Genomic DNA, 9,265 nt, shown 5'->3' on the forward strand with positions numbered 1-9,265 from the left:
TTTATTAAAGGCAGATTAAAGAGTCTTTGGAAAAGTAGAAGAAATGGACCCAGGCTGAGCTTCCAAGAACTACCAAACTGCACTGAAGAATTGAGCTCTCAAGGAAGCTATTGTCTTTGCCATAATGTAGAAGGCGCAGAATCAGGAAGCGCAGTAGCTACACCTGCTAGCTCTATATCTATGCTGCTTCTGCTGCAGTTTTTTTAAAAATATATTTTATTGATTTTTTTACAGAGAGGAAGGGAGAGGGACAGAGAGTTAGAAACATCGATGAGAGAGAAACATCGATCAGCTGCCTCCTGCACACCTCCCACTGGGGATGTGCCCGCAACCAAGGTACATGCCCTTGACCAGAATCGAACCTGCAGGCCGACGCTCTATCCACTGAGCCAAACCAGTCAGGGCTGCTTCTGCTGCAGTTTGTTCCAGCAAAAGGAATGCCCTGTGCCCAGTCTCTCCCTTCAGCTAATCCAGATCCAAATTAGTGTCTAGTGTGAGAGTGTCTGATGAGCAGAACCTAAATCATATTTAGAAAGAAGTCTGGAAAATAGTTATTTTGCTCTCCAACATGTATAGTACCCAAAACTAGAAGAAGGTTGGAATAGATGTTTAGCAAATCAATTTACAGATTCTGCCATAAAGAGTATTCAGGTGGCTTATACCCTTTTCTTTAAGTCTTTATTGTTGAAAGTATTACATATGTCCCCTTTTTCCTTCATCAACCCCCTCCAGCCCACCCCCAGGCCCTCACTACCCCACAGTCTGCATCCATGGGTCATGCATACATGTATTCAAGGTCTTCAATTGATTACCTATCACCCACCCTCTGAGATTCTGCTCTATAAATATACTAGAGGCCCAGTGCACGACATTCATGCACTCAGGGAGTCCCTCAGCCTGGCCCCCACTCCAGGCCTAAGCCGTCAGTCAGACATCCTTAACACGGCCATGGAGGCAGGAGAGGCTCCCACCACCACTGCTGTGCTCAGCCTGGAGGGGGCAGGTCCTGCTTTGAGCATCTGCCCCCTGGTGGTCAGTGTGCATCATAACGACAGGTCATTCCACTGTTTGGCCAATTTGCATATTACCCTTTTATTATGTAGGACTAGTTTGATGCACGAAATCCATGCAAGAGTAGGCCTTCCTTCCCCCAGCTGCCAGCACCGGCTTCCCTCTGGCACCCAGGACCCGGGCTTCCCTCTGGCCCCCAGCTTCATCCAGAAGGTCATCTGGAAGGATGTCCGGCCTAATTAGCATATTACACTTTTATTATTATAGATAGTACTAGAGGCCCAGTGCCCAAAAATTTGTGCACTCTTGGGGGGGGGGGGTGTCCCTCATCCCAGCCTGCGCCCATTTGTAGTCCAGGACCCCTTGGGGGATGTCCACCTATTGACTTAGGCCCACTCCCTGGGGGATCAGGCCTAAGCTTCCAGTCAGACATCCTTCTGGCAGCCAAGGAGCCCTTGGGGGATGTCTGACTAAAGGCTTAGGCCCCCAAGGGATCGGGCCTAAACAGTTAGTTGGACATTCTTAGTGCTGCCACGGAGGTGGGAGAGGCTCCTGCCACCACCTCTGCGCTGGCCAGCCATGAGCCAGCTTCTGGCTGAGTGACACTCCCCATATGGAAGTGCACTGACCACCAGGGGGCAGCTCCTGCATTGAGCGTCTGCCCCCTGGTGGCCAGTGCGCATCATAGCAACCGGCCATTCTGCCCTTCAGTCAATTTGCATATTAGCCTTTTATTATTATTACTAGAGGCCCGGTGCACAAAATTCGTGCACTGGGGGGTGGGGTTCCCTCAGCCCAGCCTGCCCCTCTCACAGTCCGGGAGCCCTCAGTGGATGTCCTACTGATGGCCACAGTCTGGCAGCAGAGGCTTAGAGCAGGCGTCGTGTGTGTGTGTGTGTCTCTGTCTGCTAGGGCCTGCCCCTAGCCGCGCCACGTAGACTCGAAGCAGTTTCCGTGTGTGTGTGTGTGTGTCCCCACTGGGAGTCTGCCCCCACCCACATTGGAGGCTCAGAGCAGACACTGTGTGTGTGTGTCTGCTGGGGGCCTGCCCCCAGCCACACCATGGAGGCTTGGAGCAGGAGCCCTTCTGTGTTGATCCCTCAGGCTCCTGGCCTCCACTACATGTTGTACTCTCCCTTGAGCTATGGCCAGGATGGGGGTGCTGCTTGCAAGCCGGGCTTTCCTGCTCCTGGATCGCCATGGCGACCGGGGAGCAGGCCCAGCTTGGAGCTGCCCACAGGCCAGGCTTGCTCTCCTGCTCCTGGACCCCATGGCGACCGGGGAGCAGGGAAAGTTTGGGGCTGCCCGCAGGCCAGGCTTGCTTTCCTGCTCCTGTATCAGGCCCAGCTTGGGGCTGCCCGCAGGCCAGGCTTGCTTTCCTGCTCCCGGATCCTCATGGCAACCAGGGAGAAGGCGCAGCTGGGGGCTGCCCTCAGGCCGCACTTTTCTACTTACCGATGGCCAGATCACCACAGTGACCCAGGGCCCAGCGGCACTTTCCTGCTCTCCAATAGTCATAGGGTCCCGGCTGGGGGCGGGGCTTAACAGTACGGGGCTTAGGCAGCACAGGGGTCCCGGCTGGGGGCGGGGCTTATGCCCCACTGCCCAGGGCTGCACATGGGGCCTGGATGGCAGCTCGCGCTGTCCCACCCTGCCTGTAGTATAGGATAGAGGCCTGGTGCACGGGTGGGGGCTGGCTGGTTTGCCCTGAAAGTGTCCCAGATCAGGGTGGGGGTCCTGCTTGGGTGCCTGGCCAGCCTGGATGATGGGCTGAAGGCTGTTTGCAGCTGGTCACACCCCCTTCAGGGTGGGGGTCCCCACTGGGATGCCTGGACAGTCTGGGTGAGGGCCTGAGAGCCGTTTTCAGGCTGGAGGGCAACTTAAGCTCCCAGCCTCTCCTTTTTTTTTTTTTATTCTGGGATTTATTTACCTTCTATACATGTCACTGGAGCTGAGAGCCGGCTCCAGCTCTGAGGGCTGAAAGCAGGTTTCTGGGTCTGTTTGGCTTCTATAATTGAAACTCTGTTGCCATCACTGCAGCTCTAAGCTCTGAGGCCGAAGCTGGCTGAACGCAGGTCTCTGGAGCTTGTTTAGCTTCTATAATTGCAACATAGTTGCTTAGAGTGCAGCTTAGAGGCTGGCAGCGGCAGGCCGGGAACGTTGGCTTCCTCCGGCACTGGAGCAAGCAAGCCTCCTATTCGCTTCAGCTGCGTGGCTGCCGGCCGCCATCTTGGTTGGCAGTTAATTTGCATGTCCTGCTGATTAGCCAATGGGAAGGGTGTCGGGGTTATGGTCAATTTGCATGTTCTCTTTAATTAGATAGGTTATAGGATGTCCCTATTTCCCCTCTTTTGCCCCCTCTACCCAGCTCTTGCCTCCCACTTCTCTCTGGCCATCACCATACTGTTATCTGTGTCCATGGGTTGTGCATATATTTTCTTTAGCTAATCCCTTCTTTAAATTCACTTCTTTAAATTTTTATTTTCAAATAAGTGCTTATAACTGCACTATTATACATTTTCTATTATATCATTTAGAATTAAGATATTTTTTAATTGAACCCTTGTAAATTTTAGCACAATTTAATAAATTATGCTAGAAGCAATTAGGAGATTTTTCATGTAATGCAGATACATTTCAATTAATATTTTATTAATTTTTAATTTTTTAATATTTTAATTCGAAATAATCTCATACATGTAAAAAAAAAAAACACTATAAAATACTACAGCATATTATATGTACCCTTCACCCAATTTCTTAGGTGTTAATAATTTAAACATAACCATTATACAACTAACAAAATTTGGAATATATTTTTCTTATAATCTCTTTAATGTTACTTAATCCATTTACTTTGTTTTTGTTAATCTTCACCCAAGGATATTTTTCCATTGAATTTTAGAGAGAGTGAAGGGAAAGGGAGAGACACATTGATTGATTCCCTCCTGCACATGCTCTGATAGGGACTGGAGATCAAGCCAGCAACTGAGGTACATGCCCTTGACTGGAATCAAACCTGGGACCCTTCAGTCCACGGGCTAATGCTCTATCCACTGAGCAAAACAGGCTGCAGCTTAATTCATTTACTTTTAATCTATATGTGTCTTTATATTTAAAGTGGGTTTTGTTTTTGATTCACCCTTATAATCTGTCTTTTAATTGGTGCATTTATGCCACTGACTTTCAGAGTGCTTACTGATAGAGTTACTGCCATATCTGGAGGCTTCTGGGGCTTCTGGGGCCCGACTGCCTGTGGCCCGGGATCGGATCCGATGACAGGCAGCAGGCAGGCGGCTTCTGGGGCTTCAGGGGCTGGCCTGCCTGCGGCCCGGGACCGAATCCAATGACGGGCGGCAGGCAGGCGGCTTCTGGGGTCACCCACAAGGGCCTGGATGCCGGCTCACGCTGGCAGCTCGCGCTGTCCCGCCCTGCCTGCAGTATGCAGATTCGCCACCATCTTTGTTGGAGGTTAATTTGCATATCTCGCTGATTAGCCCATGGGAGGCGTAGCGAAGGTACAGTCAATTACCATGTTTGTCTATTATTAGATAGGATAAGAAAAATCTAATTACTTTCCATTACTAAAATTTACCTTATTTCTCCCACTGAAAGATAATTTCCATGGGGTCAAGGATTTTGTCTCTTTGGTTCACTAATGTACTCTGAGTGCCTAAAACAGACATAGAAGGCACTTAATAAATACTTGGTGAGTGAATGCTGTAGAAAAACCCATAAGTAGCAGGCTCCAAGTAATGTTTCCAACAATAGTGTGACAGAATATGTAAACCTTTCCTTGTCCTATCACTCATGCCTAATGTTCAATATTTTATTCGATGGGCCAGTAACTCAGGCCTTGTACAAGGAAGTAAAAATAGTTCAGAGATGGATAAATTATACTGCTTAATTTAGCATCATGCCCTATTCAAATACACCAAACCCCAGAAAATTTGCCAAAAGAGAAAACCTAAAGGCCTACTACTCTTAGATCTGAGCTGTTTTTTCAAGTGTGAAGCGTCTCCAAATGGTTTTCTTTCCTTCTTACCAAAGGTCAGAATTCTCTTATCTCATGGTCATTTTATAAAATGAGGAAACTGAAGCCAGAGAATGGATAGCACAAAGATTCATTCACAGAATTTCTCTTCTTCCCATCATGTAGTCTTCTTCTCTTATCCTTTGAGGTTCTCCTTCCACAATCTTAGCTGTAAGCAAAATACAATCTCACTAGGTCCCCTTTTGTTGCTGCCCCATAAAAAGCACACAGGTTCTCTGTTTTGAAAGGTTTTGCTATTAAGGGTAACAAAGTGGGGATGACAAAAATAACTAATCTGAAGATGTTACAATTTAACATTCAACTGTGTGTATGAATGCCTGGCACTACATAAAAATCACAGCATCTTTCCAAGTTCTTAGTGAGCCTCCAATTTATTGGCTCTTCTTGAAATAATAAATAGGAGTCTTGCTAGGTTTCCAAAATTTTCCCTCCCACCTACCTTATTTCCTGTCCTCCCAGGACACAAAACATATCACAGAGAAAAATAGTGGGTACATCTCTATTAAGTGAGAAATTAGCATTTCTGAGGACCTTCAAGAGTCACATCACCCCTTTGAAACTTTGACCCACAGGCAAATTTTCCTCAAAATGTGAGCAAATCATCTCTTAGATTTTTATGGAACATACAAAGCTCCCAGTTCCCATTTTACATTTCCAAACATCTGAACAACTCCTCAGCTCCAAAACCAAAATTCCTATCATAAATTCTTCTCGTAAATCCCCTTCCACCAAAACCTGTTCTTCATAATATCCTTGTTTTTGTTAATAGATCACTATCCTCCCAAAAATTTCTTATATGTCAGTTCCCAATGTCAACGTAAACATTTCTCAGGTCTCTATACCCTTCACTACAATCACACTGTCATCATTCTTGACTCAACTACTGTAATTTTTAACTCCACTGTATTCCAACCTCCAGTCTTCCACTACACCAGACTTCTGTTAAAGATTACTATCCATAAAAAAAAAATTAATATCCATAAAAAGGGGTTCTTTTCAACTAAGAATCATATACAAAATCCTTACCCTGGTATTAAGCATCTACATAATCTGTAAATAGGTATTCTTACCAGCCTGTTCCTTAACATACAACTTTGCTTTCCTACCTCAGTACCTTTGATGGTTCAGTGTCCTTATGTGGAACTAGCTTTCGCCTCCCATCCTCCTCCAACCTCTAACAATATTTTGAATGTTCACATCCTCAAGGAAAGAAAAATGGCTGAGGCATATCTTTCATTGAACACATATCCTGTCCAATGCTTTACAAATTATCCTAGTTCCCACAAACACATAATGGCTTACTACATTTTTTTAAGGAAGAGTTGAAGAAACTGAGGGCCAAAAGAGCTTACGCAAAGTCGTCCAAACCAGCAAGGAAACAATCCAAAATAACCCCACAGCGTTCTGTACTTTTTAATAAAACATGACACAAGATGGAAGGCTTTACAGTCAGAATGCCCACATGCAAATTCTAGTAACTCCAGTAACAACCTGTGTTAACTCAGCAAGTTATGTATTTGTGATGCCTTCGTTCCCCATGTAAAAAGGGGGTAATAATACTATCTACCACATTGATAACAGTGAGAATTACATGAGATAACATAAAGTGCTTAGACTTGTATTTCGCCCTTAGTAAACAATCAATGCTAGCTATTATTACTGTTGTTGCTATTTATATGCTATGATATGTAAACTCTGACTATATCAATTATATGTTCTATTTCCAAAACAACTTTTACATAATGTGAAAGCTTAATACTGTATTTTTATATATGCTCAATAACTATTTGCAGAATACATTTATTTTTAAACAATGATTAAACTCCATGTTGTAAAAAAAGAAATTCACTATTTCCTCTTTTAAGAAAACTAACAATGCTTACCAACTTTCTTCCCTTTTTGTCATGTGAAACTACCATATGCAATGCCATATGGCAGTAATATGTCAAATGATGCAAAATACTATTTTGATTTAAACTCATCTTGCCTTATGCTAAACATTAATTCCCAGATTTTAAAATGTCCAAAATCATACTTTTTACTTAAACACCAACTGTTTTTAGGTCATACCAATATCAAGTAAGCATACCATAAAATTTGACCAAGCCATTTCATTTCATTTTTCTATGGCAATAACTATAAAACATAAAATGCCTTCCTACCCAATGTAAATCGAAGACATAAACCTATCATACCCTTAGTCTTACCCTTACTTTGCTAAAATTAGTACCTGAAAAACTTCTACTACATCTATGTTACTCTGATGCAGAAAACTATCAAAGGAAGGGTATGGAATGCTAGTAACAAAATGCTTGAGAGAAATGAGCTTTAAACAAGGATAGATGAGAGTTTATTCCAAACCCTTCAAGTACTGAAACTGCACAAACCAAGATTCTGCCCACATGATTTACTATTACACATGGAGACAACAAGCTGGTTGGCTTCAAATAAAAGCAGAAGTAAAAAATATATTAATAAAACATTGTCATTTCTAACACAAAAATAACTGAGCTCTACCAATTATTTAAAAAAAAAACATTGAGGCTTAACTATGTAATAACTTATTTCAATTAATTCATTATTTCAATTAATGAATAACAACATTAACATCTTCTTCATATACACATATTTAAAAACCAACAAAAACTTCATGAAACAAATATCTACTCTTACTCCATAGGATGTCCTCTGATATTTCTCCCTCTCCTTCTCTTTCTAATGTTAATGTCAATGCACTAAATTGATTCCAAAATCCATTAATATACTAAACTCTTTTGGTGGCACGCCCAATCTGACTTATATTGTATCAAAACTGCAGATGTTCTCCTTGGAAAACAACAGATCATTGTTGAAAGAAATGTCTTCGTTCTCACTGTTCCTGCTGCATCACTGACAAATAACAGTCGGTCAGGTCTGGGGACACAAGAGGACCTGAGTGGCTGCCCAGGGTACTGAAACTGAGGACAAAACGATAGTTTTGGAAATTTATTATTGCCAAATTAGACCAAAATTGAGGAGTTCACCACAAGCTGACAGAGCACTCAGCGGCTGCCACCAAAGTTACTGGTGGCCTGAGTGCTTCTGGGGTCGCTTGGCCTCGGGTGGGGCTGCTCCCGCTCCCGCACAGGGTTCTGCCGGTCACGCAATAGGCTTCCTTCCGGGCAGAGCAGCGGACTCTAAGAGGCAGGGCCGGGGACTCGGTGTCCAGCAGAGTCACGTCCCACCTACAGTCTGAGCTCCCATTGGGCGGGGGCGAGGGAGTGGAAAAGGAGGAGGGAAAAGGTAGGGAAGAAAGGAGGTGACAGCCTCTTTTTTCCAAACATTGAAGAGTCCCCGCAACTAAAGGCTAGCCTGGGGACTTCGCGGCAAGAGAAGCCTTCCAAACATCTTCCCAAGCTCCTGCCACCTCGGCAGGGGACTGTGAGGAGCCGAACGGATAAACCAGCAACTTCAGATACAGACAAACTCATGAGAGGGATGTGGGGTGTGGGGTGGGGGAGTCTCGGCCTTCCCAAGGCAGAGCTTTTTATCTTTATAACCTTTTACGAAAAGCTTCTTTTCCTCTGCGCCCAGCCTGGGGAAGAACAGCAAAGACCTCGCAGCTCCAAGTCAGGCGAGGGGGTGTGTTCTCCGGCCCAGGCCCGGCGCCCGGCCGCTCCGAGGCCGCGGGGGTTCTTACCTGGAAGCTGGCCCCACAACACAGATAGGCTCGCGGGACGCGTCTCTGCGGGAGAAGTCCTAACCTGATTCCATGACTGGGTCTCCTCACCGACCCCAGAGCCCCGAGCGGCAGCGGGGACGACAGCACGGCGACAAGGCGGAAGTCCCGCCCCACGCGCCTCATTGGCCTGCACCCGAAGGCGGAAGTAAGCCATTGGGCCCCGGCTGTGTTTGCTAAGGCTCCGTCCCGCACCCACGCGGTGTCTCCGCCTGCTCGCGGGGCTCGGAGAAATGCCCAGTTGGTGGAGTCGAGTTCTTGGCTGCGCGATCGGTCTTCCCCTGAGGGCCGGGTGGGGCAGACTTCTGCTTTTGGCCGGGGAGGGAGCAGGCTGGCGCAGAGGACTGTGCCCCCGGGAGTGGGGCCCGTGGGGTCCTGAGGGGCCCTGACCGAGTGGCCAGGTCCAGCAGCCCAGGTCTGATGTGGCTGTTGGGCGAAAGCAGCCCGACACCCTGGTCGGCTGCGCCTGGGAGGCCCTGGAG

General features: G+C 46.3%; 1 protein-coding gene across 5 annotated transcripts in view; it reads right to left on the bottom strand.

Annotated features, from left to right (window-relative positions):
• RNF13 (ring finger protein 13) overlaps positions 1-8,908 on the bottom strand; it is a 163,403-nt gene extending 154,495 nt beyond the window's left edge. The window contains exon 1 of one of the 5 annotated variants that reach the window (XM_081087434.1): positions 8,745-8,908. The gene's annotated coding sequence lies outside the window, so the exon portion shown is untranslated. Of the gene's footprint in view, positions 1-7,738; positions 7,800-8,744 lie in introns of those variants that run through there. The other 4 variants (XM_081087437.1, XM_081087436.1, XM_081087438.1 and 1 more) reach the window with 4 other exon arrangements.
• Positions 8,909-9,265: the final 357 nt, after the last annotated feature.

Source organism: Myotis nattereri (genome assembly GCF_964212035.1).
Source record: "Myotis nattereri genome assembly, chromosome: 3".
NCBI classification, from domain to species: Eukaryota; Metazoa; Chordata; class Mammalia; order Chiroptera; family Vespertilionidae; genus Myotis; species Myotis nattereri.